This window comes from Pleurodeles waltl, chromosome 5, assembly GCF_031143425.1.
Source record: "Pleurodeles waltl isolate 20211129_DDA chromosome 5, aPleWal1.hap1.20221129, whole genome shotgun sequence".
Taxonomy (NCBI): domain Eukaryota; kingdom Metazoa; phylum Chordata; class Amphibia; order Caudata; family Salamandridae; genus Pleurodeles; species Pleurodeles waltl.
Genome location: NC_090444.1, coordinates 3,944,220 through 3,956,270, shown reverse-complemented (window position 1 = coordinate 3,956,270; position 12,051 = coordinate 3,944,220). Strand labels below are relative to the sequence as shown.

The following is a 12,051-nucleotide window of genomic DNA, read 5'->3' as shown; positions in this document are numbered from 1 at the left end:
GAACAACAATGCACTGAAATATGTACCAACATATCAAAGAATATTTTTCATGCAGCAGAAAGGGGTCTTCAACCCACAGTTTGTCAACCACATGCATGTTTCTCACAGATTTATCAACATCATTGCCTACTGAAATTTTGTTTAAAGCTCGCACTATACTTATTGGCACTGTGTCATTCAAACCTTATTTTTTGAAGGAGATGCAAAGTTTAAAATCCAATTAGTGAAAAAATCCAGAGTCCTAGTTTTAGTACAGCTCAATAAGGGGATTTCCCCATCTTTCACCAATCTATGTGATAATTGTCCAAGGGTCTTATACATAAAGGTAAACCTACATATGAGTATATCTACACGCTTAAATTTACTCGTACACTTTATAATAAAATGTACGTTTGCAGGTGGGAAGCCAGACCCAGTTTTAAATGCCCACTTAAAAAAAAAAAAGTGAGGAACAACCAGTGTGTTTCACTCTCCCCCCCCCCCCCCGCAAAAGGCGTGGAGTAGCCATTTCATGCAATTGTGACACTAGTCACATCTTTCTGAATGGTCACTAGATCTCTAAGCACTTCAGAGATCAAATCCTATTAATGCTCAATTATTCAAGTGCAGATCTGAAATTGCCACAAAGTCAGACGCCTAAGTCGTAAAGGATGGAACACCAAAGGAGGACCTTTTAATCTTTTTTAATGTTTAGAATTCTTTGGGTGTAATGTAATATAAATATAAAGAGTCACTCAAAAACAACCCAACTGTCTTTTGAGAACAGACATTAAAATTATATATATATAAATGACGGATATGTGTCCCTTATGCCTGGCATGAAGCCAGCTTGAAGCTTCCAGATAATATGCTTTTCATGGACCATGCTCCCTACATTGTCAAAAGGAGCCTAAGTTAGGAAATTGAATTAAGGGAGAAAGAGTGATGCAACACAAGGTAGCTCCCTTTCCGACACTTTTCCATTGGGGAGGACATGGCAGGCTGCTGCAGCGGTGCTGCTGCGCGCTGAGCACTGCGTCTTCCGGGTTAGGGAGGGGGGAGGAGCGAGAGCTCCCCCATTCATGCCGAATGTGTTGGCCTGATTTTTCCGTTTTCCTGAGTCACAGGAGCTGCGAGCCGGCTCGGACATTGCTGTCAGGCTCCTCAGGGGCTGTGTGGAGGCGAGCAGCCCTGGAGCTTCGGGGCTCAGGGAGGGCCATAGCACAGGCCCCCCTCAGTGGAGAAGCAGGCAGGGGCAGAGAGAGCACAGGCAAAAGCTGGCTCAGCCCCGGTCGCCATAAGGCTCCTCCAGGAGGCTGCAGGAAGGTGAGGAGTGGGAGTGGAGCACTGGAAGGGCCTGGAAAGTCTTCAGGGGCCCACCAGGACAGCCTTTGCTGTGGAACACGTGGAGTGGGGCTCAACCACAAGGTAGGAGGGTCTCGGACTCTGTTTGTTTGGAGACTGTTGGTTCTCTCCCTAACTCTGCTTGTTTAGCTGAAGGTGAAGGGCCTCGGGGTCTTAGGGATGAAGTGAGTATCACCGGGGCAGTGGGCCAGACCCTAAAAAAACGGTCCAGAGGTCTGTGCAGCAAAAAAAATAACAGCATTGCCCCTAAAGTCACCCCCTCTGTGAGATCCTTCTTTAAACTTGATGTCTTTTCACTAGAGACCGTGCTGGAAAGGGACTCCCAAGGCACTACGGACATGCAGGAGCAATGGGATACAAGGAGTTTTGGACTAGGGGGGCCCTCTCAAGTCGTTGAGATCCCACTAAGGTCTGGTGCGCGGTCAGCCCCGGGGGGGGGGGGGGGGGGGGGAGAGCTTCCCTCTCCTCAGGCTACTGGCAGCAAGGATCCTCCTGCTGAGGTAACACAGAGCTCTTTGGAGGGTCGTATCCCATGTCAGGTTCCGGCTGATCAGTCGACTTCTTCTTGACATGCTTCTGGCAAGGTGCCTTCAGTAGAAGCAATGTTACTCTCCCTCTCGAAGGATATCGGGAAAGGGTTCTCTATTTCAGAAGAAAATAAGGCAGAGATTAGAGAGGCCTGTGAGGCTTTGTAAAAGAAGCTGGATCTCCTGTCATTAAGAACACAGGCCCGGTGGGGACTTTGAAAGAGGAAATTGAAGTGAACAAAGTCGATATTCAGGCCTCGAAAGACTCTGAGCAGGCTCTTCAGAATAAATTGAAACAGTTAGAAAATAATTCAAGGAGAAATAACTTGAGGGTACTGCATGTTCCGGAAGGGGCAGAAGGAGTTGATTTGAAGGCTTTTCTAGTATCACTTTTAAAGTTTGCGCTCTCATTAGAGGAGAGCGAAGAAGAAATTGCGCTGGACATTCAGAGGAGACATAGAGACCCCTTCAGGAAAAATCCAAGTATTAGCAAGCCTCGGAAAATTCTGATTAACTTTCTAACATATGGTCTGAAGGAGAAAATGTTGTTAAAAGCACTTAAATTGAGATCCTTAAAAGCGTAGGATTTTTCATTTGAAGTCAAATCGGATCTTTCTAGGACCACCACCAACAGGCAGTGGGAGTTGGGGCAATGGCTAGAGGAGTTTAGACTATTGGGAGCCTCCGCACAACTTAAATTTCCCGCTATTCTAAAGGTTATGTTTAATAAGATGATGTATAATGTGAGAGATGGGAAAACTGAGGATGAGTTGTTGGCCGCACTCAAGTCGAGGGGCAGCACGATGGGGAAGTAACGTCTCTGGCCCTAACCCGGGAAGCACTTGTGCTCTTATTGTGGACATATTTCAGCCCACTTTTCGAAGGGGGTCCTCCATGGGAAAGGTGGGAGGAGGTGGGTCACAGGGTGGGGAGCATGTGGGGAAAAAAAGCAAAAAAAAGGTTTCCTTATTCACCTTAATCAAAGTGGCACTCAGGGGATAATGGCTGGTGAGAGTAGTGAATGCCGGGACCTCTCTTCTTTTCAGTTACTCTCTTGGAATGTGAATGGCTTAAGAACAAAGGGCAGGAGAGATACAATTTTACAATATTTAAAAGACTCCTCTGCTCAAATTTTAATTCTGACTGAGGGGGTTGATCTCTTTAAAAAGAAAGCATGGGTACACTCATATGCTTGTACGGAGCATAATTTCAATACTAGGGGGGTTGCCATTTTAGTTAAACATGGGATCAAGGCAGGATTATTAGAGGTACGATCTGGTCCAGTGGGAAGATGGCTCATAGCTAAACTACAAATTTATGAAAGATTTACAGTGGCAGGGTTCTATGGTCCAAATTGTGACGATTCTGGCCCTCTCGAAAAATGCTTTTCACAGTTAGTTGACTTTCCAGATCCGGTCTTAATTGCTGGGGACTTTAATGTTGTGCTAGATAATAAAATAGATAGATCTGAGAAGTGCAGGTCACTAGGGACTCCAAAATCACAACGTTTTTTTGAGAGGAGTGATGAAAGAGTAGGGGTTAAGGGAAGGGATGTATGGCGGCAGAGGAAGAGAGATTTAAGGGAGTTCTCCTTTTACAATCATAAATATAAGCATGCCTCTCGTATAGATTATTTTCTTATTGACTGTAGGCTTGAATGTTTGGTAGGTAATATTACTTATTTACCCACCCACCTCTCAGATCACGCAGCAGTGGTATTAGATTTAAAGGTGGTTGGACGGTCTGGTAGTAGTAGACGGACGTTCCACCGCACGTTACTGCAAGATTTGGAGGCCCTCGACCAGTTGCGAACAGAAGCTAATTTGGGTTTGGCTTCTCTGGCAGTGGTATGGGACCCGTTTAAAGCAGTTCTGAGAGGTAATGTTATGAATATAGCTAACTATAAGAATAGGCAGTACAGGGCTACTATTCTTCATTTGGAACAGGAAATGCTTAAAGTGAGGAGGCAACTATTGGGGAACATTAAGGAGGAGGAGGGTGAGGTTTTGGAGACCAAGTTGAAGGAGCTGAGATTTCAGTTGGAGGAGGTGTTACAAGCCAGAGTCGCCAAAAGAGTAGAGGCTAATAAACTAGCTCACTTTGAGTATGGGGAGAGTGCAGGTAAGTTACTAGCTTGGAAATGCAAGCGAGATTTAGCAAGGAACTATATTAAGGAAGTATCGATAAATCAAGCAGGCGAGAGACCATTGAATAGGGCGGAGATGGAGGTAAATGGGTGGCGGATGATACACTCCCAACTATATCACAAGAAGAACAAATCGCTTTGAACAGTCCGATCTTAGCTGGGGAAAACGGGAAGGTGTTGATGGGCAGTAAGGAGGGTAAGGCACCTGGGCCCGATGGCATCCCTATGGAATTCTATAAACTGATGGCGGAGTCAATAATTCCAGTTTTGGTAGAATTATTTGCTGCGATCTTTGATGATAGGGCCCCTATCCCTGGATCATGGAATGAGGCTACGATTGCTTTAATTCAGAAATTGGGTAAGAGTCCGATTAAGTGTGAGTGTTACAGGCCAATCTCTTTGCTGAACTGTGATTATAAGATATTTGCTAAAATTCTCACTGATAGACTCAGCAGTGTGGTGGGTCAATTAATTCACCCTGATCAAAAAGGATTCATCAAGGGTAGGTTTCTTTATGAATTGACATACAACTTAGTGGGGGCAATAGATATGGCCACATCTTTTGAAATGCCCCTGGCTGTGGTTACCCTGGATGCAATGAAGGCCTCTGATAGGGTGAACTGGAGATACTTAGCATTCATCCTGAGATCATCTGGTTTAGGAGAAAACTTGTGTGGAGCTATAGATTCAATATATATAGATCCCATCGCTAGAGTTTTAGTAAACTGTAATCTTACTGAGCCTCTGAAGATCACGAGGGGCACTAGGCAGGATTGTCCTCTCTACCCGTTGTAGTTTGATTTGTATATAGAGCCACTAGCTAGGAAAATAAGAGGCAATTTGGTTATTGTTCCTTTTAAGTGCAATGGTTGGGTGAAAAAGGTGGCTCTGTATGCTGACGACCTTTTAATTTATACGGCTGACCTGGTATTTTGCTTTTGTCCTTAGCTGAAGACTTTGGTTTCAGGTATATACAGAGAAAACAGAGGATATGGCTTGGAATCATTTGTCGGTGGGACAGATACAATTGAAGAGAGAAATTAGATACTTAGGGATTTCATATACCCAGGTTATTCATCTACTTGCAATGACAAATCTAAAACCAGTGGCAGAGGAAGGGTGCAGATCCCTTCAGAGATGGGTGTACCTTCCCCTGACATTGGTAGGGAGGGTTAATTTGGTGAAAAGGATGATTCTGCCTAAACTTAATTTTTTGTATAGCTCTATACCTTTACTAATGCATAAGCAGCATCTGTTAAAGTTTAACAGCCTATTACCTGTTTTATGTGGGCATCAAAAGGATCTAGGATTTCATGGAAAAAACTGAGGATAAAGAGGGGAAAAAGGGGGTTGGCGCTCCAGGATTTAAACTATTACACCTGGGCATTTCAACTGAATTCTGTAAAAATGCTGTTTTCCACTCCTGACGCTTCGGCGATCGGTGTAATGTTTAAAGCTATGTTGAGCACGGTCAAGAGAGGCGTTAAGGGATATCTTTTTAAGTTTGGAGATCCAAAATTCTTTACAAAAATAAAATTGAAATTCCTCTGCGATCTTGCGACAAGCTGGTACTATTTGAGGCTGGCGGCAGGAGTCAGATACTACAGCCCATACGCTCCGATTTGGGACTCTCCAGGTACCCCGGAATGCTTTAAGGACATTTTAGCATTACTATTGAAGAAGGCAGAGATAGTGTCTTGTGGGGATTTGTTTAGCGAAGGAGCGCTAATTTCTCTGAAAGATCTTGAGGTGACGCTGGGGGGTACCTTCTCTATATTGAAGTATGCTCAAATAAAAGGCTGGCTACGGGAATCAAGAGTGATATGTGGGGCTGCCGGCTTTTTGGAAGAATATGTGTTATCCGAGTCCCCCAGACTTAAGCGGGTTTCAAGTTGGTAATGGGAGATACTAGAAGGTCTGGATGGGGAATTTACACTGCCCACCTCCCTATGGGGGAAGACTATGCCACAGGGAAAAGTGGTGCAGTGGTGGGAATCTTCTATGTCAACTCTGTTTAAGATTGCCAAGACGGCATCTCTTCGGAGGAATCATTTGTTCACAATTCATACAGCATATCTATCCCCAGGGAGACTCTCTAGAATAGGCAGTAACAAGGTAATTAAGTGTCCTAAATGTGACTTACAGCTTGCTTCTGATCTTCATATGTTTTATGAGTGTCCAGGGATGGAGCTTTTTTGGAAAGATCTTTGTAAATATCTCTCTCATGTGTTGGGATTGGAGGTTTTGGTAACTCTTCCTTTGATTATTTTTGGCCAGACACAAGGGGCAGCTGGAGAAAGGTACAACGTCAGTAAAGCACACAAGGACTTAATCTTTTATTGCATCTTGGTGGCCAGGAGGGAAATTTGTCGAAAATGGACGGTGAATACACCTCCCTCGTTCAAAGATTGGCTGCAAGCCCTTCTTTATTTTGCAAAAATGCACTCGGCGGTGGGAGCCTCATGCAAGAGGAAAGAAGAAATGTGGGCCCCTCTGCTTGGTTGGCAAAGGAAGGTGAATATGCCCATAGTCTAATAGGGAGCGTATAAAAGAGGTTTGGTCTGTTAATGTCCAATGATTATTTTTCCTCCTCCCCATCTCTCGTTAGACTGGGTGGCGCGGGTATACCATTTACCGCTCGACGTCCATATGAGAGAAAATGGGAGCTCCTCTGCATGATCAGCTCTTCTCGGGAAATGGTGCCAGGATTAACTACGGGGCTGATATAGGAGTTTCTGTGAGGTGTATGAGGACAAAAAAAAGGCTGCTCCCTTTCCAGAGGAACACACTCAGCTGCTCTCTAATGCACAGGGATTGGTCTGCCTAAAATGGGTCCTTCAATACACAGGAATGGCTGCAATTTTCCTTCTACAGAACTAAAACTGCAGATTTGGGATCCATCAAGTCCTCTACCACCACCAGAGTTGATTAAGAGCTTGAAGAAAGTTTCTATCAACGCTCACTTTAGTAAGACATTAGAAATTGCAGACCATTAATTGTCTTTTTTCCAAAAATTGTAAGTTTTCAAAAAGGATGAACTTCTTAAGAGAATCATTTGCTGCAAGGCTTCCCAAAACAGAGACCATGAACAGTTGTTCATTCTAGAAGCATTTTAAACCTCATTTGTAGGGTCAAGCCTGCGTTGCATGCGCTTGTGAGACGCTTTAGTAGTTAGAAAAGGGCTCGGAGCCCCGTCCATGTCACGTCAGTGTCTTTCATTGGTTTGTGGGCTTGACTTTTAAAATCTGTTGCTTTCATTAGTGGAAGGCATGCATACGTCATGCCTTTTCCGGTGGTTAGCCCTCCTCGAGCGCAGCGACCAAGTACTGAAAACATGCGAGGCTCGCTGTTTTCTGTCCGGTTTGTGGACTACTTTTTATCTTTTTTCGCAGTGCGATCTCGCTTGGCAGAAGTTGAGCGCTTTGCATGACATTGACCCTGTTACATAGTTAATTGCACTTTTGCCGGTTCCGTAGATAATTGCACTTTTGCCGATAGGTTTCACTACGAGTGAACTGTAGCAGTGTGATCGCACTCTTTTTTTCCATTTAATGTGGCATGAAAAGTCCGGTTGGGAGTTTACAACTCCTAATAGCTCTAACTCTGAGAAATGAGAGACCCGCTGCATTGCAAATGCTTGTTTATCAGTGGAGAGGGTATGTATGAAAACTGTAGAAAACTCTGCCTCACCAATTCATCAAAAGAGCCGTCATTCCTGGCTCTTGTAGTTCGAATACATATGAGGAGGAAAGATCATACAGCCGCTGACCAACCTGCAGTATAAATGGATAAAATATTCCAACTATTGAGCAAGGACTGAGCACAGACGAGGAATGAACCGTACTTCCTTTACTTGATCTTCAGACACTAGTCTTAAGGTCCTCCCATACCTGTTGTATAAGTTGTTACTTTTCTTTCTTTTATCATCATCGTATCGGTTCACCACAATTAGTTCACATGCGGACTTCTTTTCGAGTTATATTAGTCAGTTTTGATTTCCTCTTTGCCATCTATCAACCTGGAAGTTGTACCGGTGTGATGTTACATGAGGTGTATGAACTATTGCCACAGGCTTAAAGTACAGTAAAGCAGTCCATTAAAAATCCTAGGCACGTGCATTTTAGAGTAGTTAACAAAAATTCCCAACACAGAGTACTGAATGTTCTCTCCAAATTTATCACCAATATTAACATTTTGGACACATGTGAAATGTACTCGGCATAACCTGAAACTGTGTAGTTATATTAAGGGAAATAGTACACCCTGGTATAGGCCTAAGCTGCTCTGATGCACAATCTACAGAAAGATGGTATTAATCTGACCAGCTTTTCCCACATGATTAAGGGTTATTTATTTTTATTTGTTTACCTTCCATAGTGAATTTGCCAAAGCACCTGATGTGTTAACATCTGTACACTGGATGGACTCAAGGGGCTTTGAGAAAATGACCTGAGTATTTGCTATGTGCAGATGTAAATGGCACTCTCCCAGGGATGTGGAATTCCTATAGCAGACGCCTGGGACATATTGTTTATGGTCAAGGACAACAGGTCTTCATGTTTATTTTGTCCATGCAACAAGAAGGAACCTCCTTCAGCACAAACCCTTTGGCTGCCAGTTTATAGAGAAGGGAACTGTTCTCAGTTGAGGTAATATGTGTATCCATATGTTAATGCTGTTGGAACTTGTATTTTAGCCTTCATTACTAGGGTGAGTGCTGTAGATAAACAATCTAAGGCCACACTGAACTAATGACAGTGGCTCCTGTAAAAAAAAAAAAAAAAAATCATACACAAATTTGAAAAATTTAACAATATGAGTATAATGCTCCCAGAATGCTCTATGATTAGATGCACATTTTTGCAGAAGCTTGTAATCAAGGATGATGATTCTTTTCTTTCTAAATGTTCAGAAAAAAAATGCAAGTAGGCAAAAAAACATTTTTGCTACTATGAAGTTTTAGTTGCTATTTCTTAGAAGCGTAATTTAGTATACTGTGTTGATGCATGCTAGTATTTCCCAACAAATGTTCCTAATGGAAAATAAATGTAACCATTTTCAACAAGATTATGGGAAGCATGAAAATAAACAAGCACTGGCAAAGCCAACGGATCAGACATTTGTTCTGAGACTTTTGGTTTCGTCAATGCGTGTCTTATTTTGACATGGCTTTTGTAACACTTTATTGTTGTGGGAGCTTCCAAGCCCTCACCATTGTAACAAGCACTGACAAAAAGCAAAACACTTTTTGGTCTCAAAAAGCACACATTGCAACCAGTGGTCTAAAAAAGGCCCTGTGGTGCAGAGGGACCCCTCCAGGTGGCACCTCAGCACAGCACCAGAGCTGAGTGAGTTTGGAGGGGGGCCCTTCATGTTCTTCCAGTTCCAGTTTCATTACACCACTGACTGCCACTGCAGTTCCTGGCACTGAACAAAACTACTTTGTGTGCTGATATGCTCCTTGTGGAAGAGCAGAACGCAATCACTCACAGTAAAGCCAGCCGATTTATAGACAGAGAGAGAAATAGAAGTTTATTAAAAACAAAATGTCTTTGTTAATACCAGACCTATTTAGGGACCCACTTCTTAAAGAATGTCACAAAAGTGCACTCATGGTATGGGTCTTTGAATTATTGGCTTTAATGAATTCACTAGAACTTACAGAGGAAGATCAAGAAATCCTACTGCTAGCACTAGCAAATATGCATATGTAGATTTGCTCATGTGAAAATCTACTGAGAGTTTACAAGTTCACTTTCCCTCCAACCACTTTTTTCGCAACTCTGAAAGAACTTCTACGTCTGCCATTGTCAGGAGTAAATTTCCAAGCTTTCTGATTATGGGAAAAGATTAGAGAAGAGATGGTGAAAATCCTTAAACCATGCAAGTTAGTAGATTTTCAGGCTCAAAGGCATTCCAGCCAATGAACTATTGCTTACTGCTTCCTCCAGCCCCAGTATGGAGATCTGAGGAAAGGGGGGCAAAATAAGGAAATTGCTATAGTAGTGATTGAAACTGCGAGTATTCACAACCTACTATAGTATTAGTCCTGGCATAATCAGAGAAGTTATTATCAGAACTCTTACATACTGAGATTGCTGCCATAATTTGTCGCCACACTACATGGCACCAAAGGTACAAGTAGAGTTTTTTACAGGACAAGTAGATTTAAAAAGCAACTTGTCCCATGGACAAGTAGATATCTTAATAAATTCCACACCCCTGCTCTCTCGTCAGTAACCCGACAGCAGCATACTTTTAGTCTCTTAGTCTGTTGCTGATTGTCTCTGTGTCATCAATATACGAAGGTGTTGAAGAACCAAAGTATGCACTAAGCATGAGTGAGACAGCAGTTAGAGCTACATCGAGGAGTAAGACACCACACAACCCTGAGACAGGAGGTAGGCTTCAGATGGCTTAAAGCGTGGATGCGTGTGCAGTGCTGTCTCCTTTAGTTCCAAGCACCTTAGAAAGGATAAACAGCTCAACCATAGGTGTTCAGGGACTACATTTAACAGTGGTGTTAAAGTCAAATGAATGGATAGGACACTTCTCCGCTAACACAGTTAAACAAACATTCACCAGCATCTTGACCTTCATGATGGCAGCCTTCATTACAAAGGCTTAGATACTATGATAAGTCTAACACGTCGGTCAGACAATAGGAAAATTCTAATCCATGGGCTGTAATGAAAAGGTGTTCAGGAATCCACATAAATTTAATTCCTAACCCAACACCTGAAGCTTTGAGTCCATAACAAACTGTACACACTCACATGGCTTCAGAAATGTTATAGGAGTGTGAAAAATCGTTCACGATGATGTCACAGTAACTTTAGGACATCAAATAATTAAATAAAGCCTTTGTTTTCCAACCACTGAATTGAATGAATAAAAATATTAGGATTCAACCACAGTGGCGCAACTCTCCTCCCACCAATGCAAAAAGGGGCAAAGGCGATCTTTGCTACACAATGCAACCGATACTGCAAGCACATTGTTTCAGTTTTGCCACTTTGTGCAAAGGAGCAAGCTCTAGCTAGCTAAATATTCATAGTATCAACATTTTGGAGAACTTTGGTTCAGTAATACAATGTTCACTTCCACCTTGCTAACACTGACCAATCTGCCAACAAGATGCTGCAAAAGATAACCACAGCACACATTTTAAGAGACAAGACATGCCTTAATGCACTATTATCAGCAGCTTAATAGGGAATTTCATTTACATACAACACTAACTTGCAAGGTGTTAATACAGGCAAAACAAAAGTCAGTAATAACAGTAAAGCAAATCATAATGGCAACAATGACCTTTGCATGGAGGGCATCTATTAAATATAAATACAATCATACATTAAACCATCCACTAGAACTAATAACCCTGTTCTTTCCAAAAACAGACCAGAGGATGAAAATGCTCCAATGTTGACAGCACAGCAAGACCTTGGTAACAGTAGAAGTACAACGCCATCCAAAACTCTGTATCATAGCATGTCTCTGTTACAGACAAATAAACTGTGGAGTCTGCCTTGTTGCCCACGTTACACAGATGTTTTCAGTGGGGCCTGAACTTGGGGGAGATTGTTTTTTTGGCAGTAAAGTTTGATCATGCCCTCAAACATCACCCATTGCAGAGCTTACTGGTTTAGTTTTGTCTTTCCTCCACCTCGCCCTGCTCCTTGTGTTTTTATCTACAGTGAGAGATCATTTTCACCGGATGCAACACCATTTTCAACCTATTCACGTAAGATTATAAGCATTGGCAATGCCAACAGGTCTGGCTTTAACAGAATGTTGTATGGGAATATGACACATTGCAAGCAAATAACATGGAAATAAATATGAATTTGTGTGAAAGCAAAGAAATTATGCATAATATTGGTGTAAGTTACAAAGTCAGTTGATAGTTTTACTATCGAACTAGACCTAAAAATCCATGCAGGTTAATGACTGCCCTCCTTCCATCTAGGTTGCTACCAGAGAAAACAACATGAATAATACAGTAATCTAAGACACTTCATTAGCATTCCA

The 12,051-nt window shown here is 42.5% G+C and overlaps 1 protein-coding gene across 7 annotated transcripts in view; it reads right to left on the bottom strand.

The window, feature by feature from the left end:
- Positions 1-12,051, bottom strand: part of LOC138295220 (zinc finger protein 182-like) — a 281,495-nt gene that overhangs the window by 217,898 nt on the left and 51,546 nt on the right. The gene's annotated exons all lie outside the window — the stretch shown is intronic.